A 15,265-nucleotide genomic window follows, 5' to 3' on the forward strand; every position below is an offset into this window, starting at 1 on the left:
GGGATGTGTTGTAAGAACAGGTTTTGAAGATACAGCTGATGTAGTCAAAATAAGCCATGCTGTGACATAGCCAATATAATTATACAGTTTTTTTTAAGCTTGAAGGCTTTGTAGAACATGATTGCCAAATTTCATGTGAATTAGATGTTAAGTATTGGTTGAGCAATTTAGAAAATTTTGAATTGAGCAGTTTAGTGTTTCTTAAGGACTTTCAGTTCGGAGCCAAGCAATGTGGGGAAACAGGATTTTTGTCTCTACATATTATGATGTATAGGTTTTGGGCCAAAATATAAAATAGCACTAATGTTCTAACACAAACAAAAAGAAATAAGAAAACAAAGTTAAACGTTTAACCTCTGACTAATGCAAAGTATTATTCAGACATTGGAAGGTAACTTCGTGCTTGGCCCCTAAATGACAACATTGTATTTTAAAAGATATGGTATTCTAAAATAATTCCTAGCATAATTAAATTATTTCATTAATGTTTGGTTATGAATATTATGAATGTATGGCATATTTAATATTATTATGACCTGGACTTAAAGTTCTTTTCCCTGGTTTAGTGTAACTACTTGTTCATTTTGCCAGCAGTAGGTCTGCTGAATGTTAGCAGCAGTTAATCTTGATTTCGGGAAGTGTGGAGGTAAAGCTAGTGCGTCACGCACAATTTTTAACGAGATCTTTGGTCTTCCTGTCACCCGTGAGAGTGCATCTTGTGTATATGCAGTCGTGTGTCATAGTGTTTGCAATCTCTCCTGTTCACTCATGCCCTCAGATCTTCCAGCAAATCCTCCATCTGTCCCAGTGTGCACTACTCTGTAAACACGACAACGCTTACTCACTGGTCCTCTAAATGTTTGCATGCTCAAATGCTGACACCGCAAACTTTAGATAAACAGGAAATGTGCACTTGAGAGATTGGAGTTGAGAAAAAGGCCCTCCTCTCAAAGAATCTTTATAATTATGAAAAACACTGATTCAATTTGACAAATTGTGTTTAAATCTCTCTCACTGCAGAACCACATTTAACATGAGAATAGAATAACAGGAACACAACCAGGACTGCATGAGTAAAGGAGTGAGGAGTGAATGCTCCCGGGCCTCCATGGGTGGGCGTTATTTATTTGGTTAGTGATGCAGTACAAAAGCTAATAACCTCAAATAACTCTCTCATCCCCGATGGCCAAAAAAACATTAACCGTGCTCACTTACAACCATCTGGGGCTAACACCTGCTCATGCTCGCATTCGTTTATCAACAGAGCATCATCCTCCCACCATTTTCAATTCAAAAGGAGATAGCAAGCAGTTTTTTTTGTTTTTTTTTGGTGTGAGCATAGAGCAAGCAAGCAAGCTTTTGTGCTATTTAGTTACTCAAGCTAAATTTACTTCATGTGAAGCTTGAAAGAGATCAATTAGAAGAATAAGTACAAACACAATCACAACAGGCTGTGCGATTTAGGAAAAATATTCTATGATGGTGCATCATGATGCAATAGGATGCCCAGTGGACTTATTGTCACCACCCTAAAGCTGATTAATTTCAAGAAACAGCATGCCTTAAGTTGTTTTATTCTTGACGTTCTACAGTTTGGCAAAGGCGAATATTCTATTTTGTTATTAAGAACATCTCTTTTTCTTCTTATAGATGATAGATTTGAAAGTTTTGTTGTCATTTAGTTTAATTCAGCTATCAACCATATTTTCACATAATATTAATATAAACTCTATCATAAGGCAGTGAAGCACTTAGAGGAAAGAGCTATCTACCCTTTTTTGCATACATAACCTCATAGACAGCCATGACTGGCTAATTTTGTTTTGATTGCTGGGGAGAGAGTATGACATTTCTTCCACACTGACAGCATTGCCAATTTTGCTCCATTGACTTCCAGCTTTGGATTGCCATGACTTTAAATTACAAATGTTTATCTGTTGCACCAATTGGGAGCTCTTTTGTTTCTATCAATGTTACTAAGCCAAAAAAGTAATACAGCCTGACCAACTAGAATTGAGAATTCAGCTGCGCTGTTGCATACTATTAAAATATCATGCTATTATGCTTAAATTCTATACATTTTCCCATTACAGGAGGAGAAGTCTGTTGTAATAGACTCCCATTAGAAAGCTCTGCATGCTCAGCTTATTCATTTTGTTACATGCTCTGCATGCCTACATTATATGTGAAAAGTGAATTATAAAGGCATTGTTTATATTAACCCAAATACAAATACTCCATTTAAAGTAAAGAAAACCAGAATAAAAAATTTTCAGTTCTACTCATATGGGCTCAATGTTCCATGCATAAACAAATACCTTAAAATTAAATTCTTATTTCTACTAAAAAGCTACCTAGTATTAAGTAAATATGTAAATTTGTCAAGACCACAATTAAAACAAAGTCATGGCTAAAATCACTGATCCAAGCAAGCTTTTTTTTTTTTTTATTTGATTTATATTGATATTCATATAAATTGTATTTATATGAATAAATAAAAAACACCAATTGTAAATAAGCACACTCGTGTACAAATAATCTGAGCTAGACTGGGAAAAAACAGTATTGCCCATGTAATAGTGTATGGTATTCACATCTAAACTCATTGGGTCATACTTAGCACTTAACTCCTTGCTATTTAGCACTACTATTAACCTGATACAGTATTTACCCCAGACCTATAAGCGTGTTAACAGCTTGAGCTATAGTCATGGCATGTCTACTCAAGGTTACACATGTCCAATTACACTGTTCATTAAACTCAATCTCCTGCCTAATTGCCCCATCGCCTCTAAAGTCTTTTATTGCCCTATAATGTAAATCCTAATCAGAGCTACACATCCACACAATAAAGAAGGTTCACAAGTCATCTTTATTACACACATAGCAAACAACTCTGAACAAAATAAAGGTTATGTACAATTAAACGTATTTAAGTGTTTGTTTCAATTTTAGTTTATATAACTAAATAAGAACATGTAGAACAGGTAGAAGGTAAAAGAGGTAGAAAAGGTAGAAGAATGTGTTGCAATAAAAACATTCAATTATTGTATAAGGAAAAATCCACCACTAAGGACTTGAACATTGATCTGTATAATCACCATGCATATTTACTTTTAATCTGTAATAAAATTCTCTAATGAAAGTTATGGGTTTTTTTTGTAATGGTTATTACATTCCTATACTACCCACAATGTCATTTGCTTACCTGCTAGTGGGATTTAGCCCTTGCTTACCCTCTCCTTATTTCTAAATAGACAGATACAGCAGTGCTTTGGTGCTTTCATGTCACCGTCACACTCATCACCTCTCTAATCAGCTGAGCCAAATCTCTGCTCTAACTCTAGTGCTGTGATTGTGACTTTAAATGGTAAACTTGAATTACAGTAATTTCAGCACCACCTTAAAATTTCCCATTATTATAAACATTAAAAATTGCTGGAAAATGATGTTTGATGAAGAAAGCTCTCTCCGCTTTCTTTTAAGTGCTGATAAAACAGCATCGTTATATGTTAGAGATTGCTACCTTTCTGTAGAAAGCCACTGTAACACAGTTCAAAATGTTCCGATTGGCTTCAAATTCAGAACCAAAGCTGATCAATCTGACGAATGAATGGCTGTGAATGAACTTATTTTGTTTTGCACTTTGACTCTAGAAAGCCAAACGAAGGTTTGCATGGAAAGTTATGTTATGTTTATCTGCTCGTTCCTCAATGTGGGCGATGTTTCTAAAAGATTTCTTCAGAAGTTTGAGCTAAGCTGCCGACCTACTCGTCTGTTTACTATAGCATGTTTACGAGCTAAGTTTTCTTTCTCCCATCTTCATTCTGACCTTTTCACAGTTTGTTGATCTCAGCATAAACCGGCTCCACTAGATGGCAACAGAGCTGCAATGGTGTTTTCTTTTTTTTGTTTTTTTTCTTTCTTTTTTTTAACATCACATGTTACTCCTGACTAAAATTAGCTACATGTTGTCTTTGTGCTTACATTAGAGTATAAAGCTCCCCAATATGCCCATAGGGTGGGTTGCTGTACTTTTTGAAACAGAACTTTATTTACTTGCATAAATGTCACATCTACAGGATAAGGACTGAGAGAATGGCTCTTTTTATTTGGATCAACTCGAGGAACAACCTACACATAAGCAAATCTTCTCGGAACAGCCTACACAGCTACAACTGCCTTATCAAAGCACTCTTTATTAAGAGAGCTTAGCTTCTCTTCTGAAGCTTAACTTCAGTGATGGTGGGACTTATTCATGTTTAGCATTATATTTTCAATAATGGTAGCGCTTCATCAGATCAGTATGGCTTTTCAGTTCTTTCACATGCATGGACTTGATGTTGAAATGAGCTTATTTGAAAAGTCACAGCAAAGGATAGGGATATAATTATTTTGCTTCTTATTTACTAACTGAACAAATATGTCTAGAAGGGGAATTATTTGTTTCCTTTATGTGGTCTGACATCTGCATCAGCACTTATTCATAAAGGTATAGATTATTGGATTAGGTGACTTTTCATTCTGCCAACCTTTATTTGGACTTGACAGACACACACTCTTGTGTTCAAGCATCAGTGAAAAGAATGATCATGAACTAAAAGTATGTAGAGACCAAAAAGTGTGGCCTGTTCCCACAGGCCTGGATATGTTTTGATTCTTTTTTATTGTGCCCTTGTAACTTAAATTCAACAATATTTCCCATTTTATTTCTTTTTTTTCAACAGTGAATTTAAGAAAGCATGTATCTTACAATTTCAAGATGTGTTAGCAACTATACTGTATCTTTTGCTGCTTTTTTGTCCCCATTTTGCTGGAAAAACAGTCTTGACCTCCCGGGAATTAACAGCATTAAATTCTTAAGAAAGCCTTCGCTATAAACGTGCCTCAATGAACCTTGGCCGCCATGACTCTATTGCTGGTTCACCATAGTTCCTTCCTTAGACCACTTTTGATAGATACTGACCACTGCAGACAGCCCACAAAAACTATAGTTTTGGAGATGCTCTAGCTATCACAATTTGGAACTTGTCAAACTCATTAAATTTCTTACATCTGCCTATTTTGCCTGCTTCTATCACATCAAATATGACTCAAATTTGATCAAAATGTTAACTTGCTAATATATCCCACCCACTAACAGGCCCCTTGATGAAGAAATAATCAGTGTTATTCACTCACCAGTCATAGTCTTCTGCCTGGTCAGTGTAAATTTATAAAAATAATGAGTTATAAGTGCAATCAGCTGTTTAGTTTGACAACTACAATATATTTAAAACTACAAGGTTTTAAAAAAAATGATTTTTTTTAGGTAAAGAGAAAAAAACACTTCTGGGTGTTGAAGTACAGGTATCTGTGTTCTAAATATACAGCTTTAGAAGGGTCTGTTGGAGCAAAAAGAAAAGAAATAAAAACACACTATGGCTTGAAAACCTTTATCATAGGTTCCCAGTATTGATTCTGGAATACTTACTTCCAGCCATCAAAGCACTTCCTGGGAAGAAGTGATTATGGTAGAGTTTGGAAAACTCAAATTTGAATGACAGATTTCTATCTTTCTTACTTTTCGTAGCCCTCTACTATTTACTACATAAATAAGTTCATTTTAGAACAATTCCTGATAAATAAAAAAAAAACTATAAATCTGACCAGTCTTGGGGTGTTGTGTCCATAAACTGAGCTCTCATCCTATTTTACTCTTTATATGAGACTTAACATAGAATAACAGTGGCTTTTCAGAAAGAAGAGGTTTATCTGCTGGCAGACTGAATCTCTTGGGGGGACTTTGTGAAAGATTCTTGATGCATTCTTGGCTTAGCTCTGTGTTTAGTTAGTATGAGCAGTATGATATCTCGGAACAACTGCCACTTTATGAGAGGGAGTGAAGCATAAGAGTAGCCTACTGAGGCATGTGCTATTCAGCCAAGAGGCCCAAAAGCTTCCTTCATAGTTTTTAAGCAGGAATGTTTTTTAAGAATTGTCTAAGGAGGAAGTGCATTTTTCTCTAGATTTTAAAGACACATGCTCATTTAAAATATTTAATAGAAAAATGGTTAAAGGGATGTTTTGGGTAAAGCTTGAAGATTGTATTACTGAGAGTTTTTTTTTTGTTTGTGCATGTGCTTGTTTTACCATGACTATTCATTTTCCCTATCAACTAGTTTCCATGCCATCGTTGCACTCTCAGATGATTTTCTTTTTCAAGATAAGAATGCACACACCATATCAGCCTGGCTGCCATACAAAAATTCACTGTGTTTCGATATATATGACTCTTAAACAGATGTCAGAATATTACTTAGTATATTACAAGACTGGAAAATATGACTGCTTAAGAACAATCATGTAAATAATTTATGAAGACTGCCACATATGTACATGTATGTAAGACTCCCCCCCCCCTCCTAAAAAAATACACATTTGTACTTCTCTTCATTGTGTACATGCAGGTTTTATTTATCCATTCAGATCCCATTCTCCAGTCCTGTTTACTAAACCAGCCCTGGATTCTGACTAGTTCCTTCTTCTTTTATTCCCAAGACACCTGCATCCATCTCATTCTCATTCACTGCCAACGTTTGCCTGAGGATAGAAAAGACAAGACATTAATATGGATGGCGTGTTGCAGCTTTTGGTTCATGCAAAATGTAAGCTTTTTTTCGTGGTAGATTGCAGCACCCAGAACCAATTGCTAGTTTTCACAGCTAGCATGATTATTAGTTGGATGGAACCAGTGACTGTGCACAGTTGTATGTACTCATCATTATGCCAAACAAGGAAAGATGTTAACGACACCCAGAGCTATTTCCACACCACAGCGATCCAGCTGAAAGACTGATTTTGTACAGGCCACATACTCTAACTGAGGTCTATTTGAACATTTTTGGGGATGTTTCATAAATTAAAAGGGTTTATCTTGTTTATCACTAAATTAAATCCTCACTAAATCCAAAGTTCCAGGACATTTCTCACACTTCTAATTGCAAACCATTTATTTCTAGTATTGAATGAATAACGTGTGGTTATCAGAAGTGAAGCTTAAAAAAATCCTGGAATTGTGTAGCAATAAGTTAAATTTGATGTTCTTGTTGTTGTTGTTTTTCCCCTCAAATTTTTCAAAGTTGTTCTCTGTGTGGCTCCAGCCATTAGCCTTATTTTGCTTGAAGCGTTGCCTTTATTGACGTTCACAGCATTGAAATATAAATTGTAGGTTTCAGTGCACACACACTTTTTCCCAAGATGCCTGGCACCATCCTTGAATTTTCTCTCTGTCATTTTATCGTAGTGTATTGAAAGATGTATCATGCTCTTGTGCAGACTACAGTTCTAATAGAAATTTTATAGCCTGGTATTATGGAAGCATAAAATATAGAGCGAAAAAATGCAAATGAGTTCAGGCAGCCAAAGTAATAAGGAGCTGCAGGGGTAACAGGAACGTATTCGTATAAAGAATTATAATGTGTAACATTTAATTTAGGTGCACATGAATAGTAATGCAGGGTTAATAAATTAGTGCGAAAATGGCAGTGGTGGCTAACACGAGCAAAATAGATTACAAAAAGGAGTTTTTTCATCACGTCAATGGTAACGTTTCATTACGCATAGTGTTAACTCTGGTTCCTTTTAACGTCTATTTAGAGTTTACAGTTTTTACAGTTGAACCTTTTAAGGTCTGTATAGATCTGGGAACTGGGGAGACCACTAGCTGGAGTTTTGGGAAAGGAATGTTGTGATATTCGTTTCATGATGCACCAAATGTTTTTAAATTGGTGAAAAGTCCGGACTGTAATCAGGATAGTTCAGCACTCAGACTCTTCTGCTACAAAGCCATGCTATTGTAATAAATGCAGCATTGTCTTGCTAAACTATGCAAGGCCTTCCCTGAAAAAGACATAATCTGGATGGAAGCTCTAAAACCTGTATATACCTTTCAGAACAGATGTGCCATTCCAAATGTGCAAGCTGCCCATTCCATAAGCAAAAATGCACCCCCTATTGCATCAGAGATACAGGCTTCTGAACTAAGTGCAGGAATAATAATAATAATTCTCAAAGATATACTCTTTATACCAATCTTGTTACTGACCTGTGGCAAATTAATCTATTTAGTTGCAAAATGTTTTTGTTTCTTTTTACTAACACATCCTTTTCCAGCCTTTTTGCCTCTGTCCCAACTTTAAGATGTGTTCTGGCCATCAAATTAAAAATGACCTTATATCTTATCTAAAATAGTACATTAACTTAGTTTAAACCTTTTATATTTGTTTTATGCTCTTTTCCTAATGTGATATTGTCTTAAAACTATTTCCTGTCATTGCGTGGCTTTTTCAATCTACTGTACCACTGGTGTATCATTTCCTGGCTATCACACACCACAGACATGGGCTAGTTTACAAAAATAACAACAAGCAGGGCAGAAGGCAACAAGTATGGGGTAAACGTGGATGAGACAGAGGGAGTCAGTGATGTAAACATGACTGAGAACAGAGACATTCCTGATCATCATCATCTTTTCTCTGCTTGTGTTCTATATGGTGGTTGTTCAGTCTGGACACATTTATTAGATAACACAATTTTTAATTAGTTTTGTATTAGTTTATTAATTAGGGCTGTCAAAATGCCAATTCATTTTAACAGCTCTAATTTTATTAATGCACGATTAATGCATTTCTGTTTGACCATTTAAAAAAAAAAAAGAAAAAATATAAATAAATACATTTAAAAGTGGCGAAATGAAAACCTTCAGTGCAACACGTTTATTCACTTCCTTTATTCAGATATAAAAAAATGAATAAACTCCACTGAAAAATGTTTTCATCAGTAACCATTTGTTTTGATTTGTTTTACTGATGCACATTTCAAATCAAACACCAAAATCTGCCATGATGCACACAATTAACCCTCTGGGGTTTAAAATGCACTGGAGCATTTTCTGCCATTTTTTTTTTCATAACATTGAAACGAACTCAAATTACTTTTTTCTTATTTCGATCTTACAGATAAGAGCAATACATCATTCGAATCTGTAAGGAGTCGACATTTATTTGTATAGACTCAAAATGTTGTGCTTTTGTGAAATAAAGCAAACAGACAGGGTGCGCTCTCTGCCTACTTTTAAATGAACCAATTCACATCAGAAACAAATATTCTCTGATTATATAATCCGTATGAAAGTTAGTAGAGGTATAGTTTCTCCGGTATTACCTCATTAACCGTCCGTGTGGAAACATAGCAAAGGTTTGGTAACCTTATGATTTACATAATTTGAAACACTATTTGAAACTTTCTTTCGTCTTCTCCACTCTAGGGGTTGCTACAGCGGATCATCCGCATGTTTGATTTGGCATATGTTTTTATGCTGGGTGCCCTTCCTAACGCAACCCTCCCCATTTATCCGGGCTTGGGACCAGTACTAAGAGTGGCTGGGGTTGGTTCCCTGACCGGGGATCGAACCCAGGCCACAGTGGTGAGAGCGCCGCATCCTAACCACTAGACCACCAGGGGACCTATGATTTGAATCACTATAATTACTTTAAAACATTAACAAAAAGCTAATCTATATTTGTCCACGCCCATGTTGATTAGAGTATAAAAAACTTGAAAAGTGTCAATTCAAGGTACATTTAAAACAGATAAAAATGTGCAAATAAGTTCAAGTCAAGTCAAGAAGCTTTTTTCTTTTATATATTTCTGACGCAGTACACAGTGAAATGAAACAATGTTCCCCCTGAACCCTGGTGCTACATACAACAATTAAAGAAAACACAGGGCTAAGGACTAGGAAGTGTCCTCGCCACATAAAGTGAATCATGTGCAACCTGGTGCAAACAGTGCAAAGACAACACAAGACAGTGCAAGACAACACAAGACAGTGCCAGACAATACAGGACAGTGCAAGACAACACAAGACAATGTAAGACAAATACACAAAACACAAAATAGCGGCGCCAGTAAACCTGTTGTATGTTGCACATTGCGGTGTGTAAAAGAGAGAATTGAACATTGTGATTAACAAAAATGTAAACAAAATGTTGTGCAAAATATCAATAGCAGCAATCCAAAAAAAATTTGCAAAAATGTCATGTAACCAGTACTGTAGTAATGAAGTGATGTAATATGAGTGTGCTGAAGACATGGATGTGTGAAGTGAGTACGATTTTGTGTTTAAGTCTGGGTTTTACTGATCAGTCACAGAGTTGTGTGTGTGTGCATGAGTTTCAGTTTAGTTTTGTGTATTTAGAAGCCTGATGGCTTGAGGGAAGAAACTGTTGCACAGTCTAGATGTGACGGCCTGAATGCTTCTGAACCACTTTCCTGATGGCAGGAGGGTGAAGAGTGTGTGCATAGTCAGGATGAGTGGAGGGTGATAAGCTTTCCTTAGCCTTCTCAGGAAGTAGAGATGCTGCTAGACTTTCTTGGTGATGGAGCTGGTGTTCAGTGACCAGGTGAAGTTATCCACCAAATGAACAAGGAATTTGGAGGATTTGGAGGCTCCATCGATGTTCATTTAAAAATGGTCACTCTGTGCTCTCTATAACAACCATGCCTTTTGTTTTGTCACCGTTCAGAGACAGCTACACACCAGGCTGTTAACCGTTGCACCTCCTCCCTGTATGCTGATTCATCGTTCTTGGTGATGAGTCCCACCGCGGTCGTGTCATTGGCGAACTTGTTATTTGAGCTGTGCATTGCAACACAGTCGTAAGTCAGCAGAGTGAACAGCAGTGGACTGAGCACACAGACCTGAGGTGCCCCAGTGTTCAGTGTGGTGGTGCTGGAGATGCGGTTCCCGATTCGGACTGACTGAGGTCTCCCAGTCAGGAAGTCCAGGATCCAGTTACAGAGAGAGGTGTTCAGGCCCAGTAGGCTCAACTTTTCAATCAGGTGCTGAGGGATCATTGTGTTGAATGCTGAGCTGAAATCTATGAATAGCATTCGTACATATGAGTCCTTGTTGTCCAGGTGGGTGAGGGCCAGATGAAGGGTTGTGGAGATGGCATCGTCCATGGAGTGGTTTGGAGGATACACAAACTGAATGGGGTCCAGTAAGGGTGGAAGCTGGATCTTGATGTGCCTCATGACGAGCCTCTTGAAACATTGCATCACAATGGGTGTGAGGGCGACGGGACGATAGACATTGAGGCAGGAGACAGTAGACCTCTTTGGCACAGGGATGATGGTCATCGTCTTGAGGCATGTAGGAACAATGGCGCTTCTTAGGGAGATGTTGAAGGTGTCACTGAAGACATCAGCTAGCTGTTCCACTAGTTGTGATTAATCAGGAGTTAACTCACGACAATCATGCGATTAATCATGATTGAATATTTTAATTGATTGACAGCCCTAATATTAATATGATGAGAGGTCCAGTTACCGGCCTGACACTAAAACAGGTAGTAGTAATGGCTACTTTTTACTTAACTACATGTCAGAGCCCATACTTCTTTACTTTACCTTGAGTAAAAAAGTATAGTCAGTACTTTAACTTTTAACAGAGTATTTTAAAACATGAGTATCTGTACTTCTACTTAAGTGAAGGATTTGTGTACTTGCCCCTTAAAAAATCTTTAAAATTCTATTTGGCAGTTTGATTTGTTTATTGGATTATAATTGAGTAAAAGTGTGTTTAATTTATAATGTTTTTAAATAAATAATTTATCATTTAAAAAAATGAATATAAGAAAATACCAGGTGTCTATTTATTATTAATAATAATAGCTTTCAAAAAATAATGGTGTTCATGTCAGTATCAATATTGATGGAACTGGTATTGAAAATACTAGTATCAAATCAAAAAAGAAAACAAGTTTTCAAAAATCTAGCATGTTTTCAATGATCAGCTCGTGTCACCATGTGGGGCATGGCAACTTGGTAAACTGAATGTGTTACATACTTTTGTTTGGGCAAGACCCAACTGGAGCTGTGCAGCTGTTAACAGTTACCTAGGGTGCTCGTGTTCTCTGTAAAAGTGGGAGGAAATCATGAAATGCCTTAAGCTTGTCAATTGCTTTTAGCGCACTCAGGGTGTGGTTATTAGCTGTGCTTTTAATGGGTGCGTGCTTTAATGCTCCAAACTCCCACTTTCAGCTCCACAGGCTCTACAGACATTAGCTGTATGCTTGGGAAAAAACCTTTAATATTCATTTATGGGAATGCATTAAAAAAAACTACATATTTTGAAGTCATAAACAAACACAAACACACACACACAATAATATATATATATATATATATATATATATATATATATATATATATATATATATATATATATATATATATATATATATATATATATATCCATCCATCCATCCATCCATCTTCTCCCGCTTATCCGATGCCGGGTCGCGGGGGCAGCAGTCTAAGCAAAGATGCCCAGACTTCCCTCTCCCTAGACACTTCTTCCAGCTCTTCCGGGGGGACACCAAGGCGTTCCCAGGCCAGCCGGGAGACATAGTCTCTCCAGCGTGTCCTAGGTCTTCCCCGGGGTCTCCTCCCAGTGGGACGCGCCCGGAACACCTTCCCAGGAAGGCGTCCAGGAGGCATCCGGAACAGATGCCCGAGCCACCTCAGCTGACCCCTCTCGATGTGGAGGAGCAGCGGATCTACTCCGAGCTCCTCCCGAGTGACTAAGCTTCTCACCCTATCTCTAAGGGATCGCCCAGCCACCCTGCGGAGGAAGCACATTTCGGCCGCCTGTATCCGGGATCTTGTCCTTTCGGTCATGACCCAGAGCTCATGACCATAGGTGAGAGTAGGAACGTAGATTGACCGGTAAATCGAAAGTTTCGCCTTGCGGCTCAGCTCCTTCTTCACCACGACAGACCGGTACATCGACCGCATTACTGCAGAAGCTGCACCGATCCGTCTGTCAATCTCCCGTTCCACCCTTCCCTCACTCGTGAACAAAACCCCAAGATACTTAAACTCCTCCACTTGCGGCAGGAACTCCCCACCAACCTGAAGTGGGCAAGCCACCCTTTTCCGACTGAGGACCATGGCCTCGGATTTGGAGGTGCTGATTCTCATCCCAGCCGCTTCACACTCGGCTGCAAACCGTCCCAGTGCATGCTGAAGGTCCTGGTCTGATGAAGCCAACACGACAACATCATCTGCAAAGAGCAAAGACGAAATCGTGTCGTCACCAAACCGGACACCCTCCGACCCCTGGCTGCGCCTAGAAATTCTGTCCATAAAAATTATGAACAGAACCGGTGACAAAGGGCAGCCCTGCCGGAGTCCAACATGCACCGGGAACAAGTCTGACTTACTGCCGGCAATGCGAACCAAGCTCCTGCTTCGGTCATGCAGGGACCGGACAGCCCTTAGTAAAGGGCCCCCGACCCCATACTCCCGGAGCACCCTCCACAGGCCGCCGCGAGGGACACAGTCGAATGCCTTTTCCAAATCCACAAAGCACATGTGGACTGGTTGGGCAAACTCCCATGAACCCTCCAGCACCCTGTAGAGGGTATAGAGCTGGTCCAGTGTTCCACGGCCTGGACGAAAACCACATTGTTCCTCCTGAATCCGAGGTTCTACTATCGGCCGTATTCTCCTCTCCAGTACCCTGGCATAGACTTTCCCAGGTAGGCTGAGAAGTGTGATCCCCCTATAGTTGGAACACACCCTCCGGTCCCCCTTCTTAAAAAGAGGGACCACCACCCCGGTCTGCCATTCCAGAGGCACTGTCCCCGACCGCCACGCGATGCTGCAGAGGCGTGTCAGCCAAGACAGCCCCACAACATCCAGAGACTTGAGGTACTCAGGGCGGATCTCATCCACCCCCGGTGCCCTGCCACCGAGGAGTTTCTTTACTACCTCGGTGACTTCAGCTTGGGTGATGGACGAGTCCGCCTCTGAGCCCTCAGCCTCTGCTTCCTCAATGGAAGACGTGACGGCGGGATTGAGGAGATCCTCGAAGTATTCCTTCCACCGTCCAACGACATCCCCAGTTGAGGTCAACAGCTCCCCACCTCTACTGTAAACAGCATTGGTGGGGCACTGCTTTCCCCTCCTGAGGCGCCGGACGGTTTGCCAGAATCTCTTCGAGGCCAGCCGATAGTCCTTCTCCATGGCCTCACCGAGCTCCTCCCAGGCCCGAGTTTTTGCCTCGATAACCACCCGGGCTGCAGTTCGCTTGGCCTGCCGGTACCCGTCAGCTGCCTCAGGAGTCCCACAAGCCAACCAGGCCAGGTAGGACTCCTTCTTCAGCTTGACGGCATCCCTTACTTCCGGTTTCCACCACCGGGTTCGGGGATTGCCGCCTCGACAGGCACCGGAGACCTTACTGCCACAGCTCCGAGCGGCCGCTTCGGCAATGGAGGTGGAGAACATGGTCCACTCGGACTCAATATCTCCGGCCTCCCTCGGGATCTGGTCAAAGCTCTGCCGGAGGTGGGAGTTGAAGATCTCTCTGACAGGAGGCTCGGCCAAACGTTCCCAGCAGACCCTCACAGTACGCTTGGGTCTGCCGAGTCTGTCCAGCTTCCTCCCCCGCCATCGGATCCAACTCACCACCAGAAGCTAGCTCTATATATATATATATATATATATATATATATATATATATATATATATATATATATACACACACATGCCTTACAAATGCCTTATTCATGCTGAACCTTTAAGGTTCACAATAGCAGGAGGCAATATTGAGATCTACCTCTTGTTAAGCCAAGTACAGAGACTACATGCTGCCTAATTTGTATTTGTACTGGCTGAGATCTGGAAAATAATTTTGGCTAGCAGCTTCCCAAGCCTTTATTTTAAATGTAGGAATTTACCAGAAATGCATGGGCTTCTGGCCAGCCTTTATTATTTGTGTGGGAAAAGAATAGGATATACCAGATACAATCTTATAAAACACAAGAAAGCATAGTTTCTTATCTTAATATCAGATAATCTCATCTGGATAATACAGAGCTGGACCATTCCAGAAATATTATTCAAAATACTCTTCCATATAGGTATATTGTAATAGCTAACAATACCACTTTCTCATGCATAGTGTCAATTGGGATACTGTAAAGCTTTTTACAATAGTAGATGCATTGTATAAAGAAAAATATTTTTAAAAAGCTTGCCAATTGAGATGCCTTCTGAATAGCATCGACTTCTTTTTTGGTAAATAATGTAGAATTGCATCATAGGGCCATTATTTGTCTCTTTTATTAAAGGGCCCAATGCTGTTATATACACAAAAATAATGTGGGCTTCATTAATAATTGGAGCATTTTTGAGGGCAAGGCTGGCCTGTTAG

This window comes from Silurus aristotelis, assembly GCF_946808225.1.
Source record: "Silurus aristotelis genome assembly, chromosome: 18".
NCBI lineage: Eukaryota > Metazoa > Chordata > Actinopteri > Siluriformes > Siluridae > Silurus > Silurus aristotelis.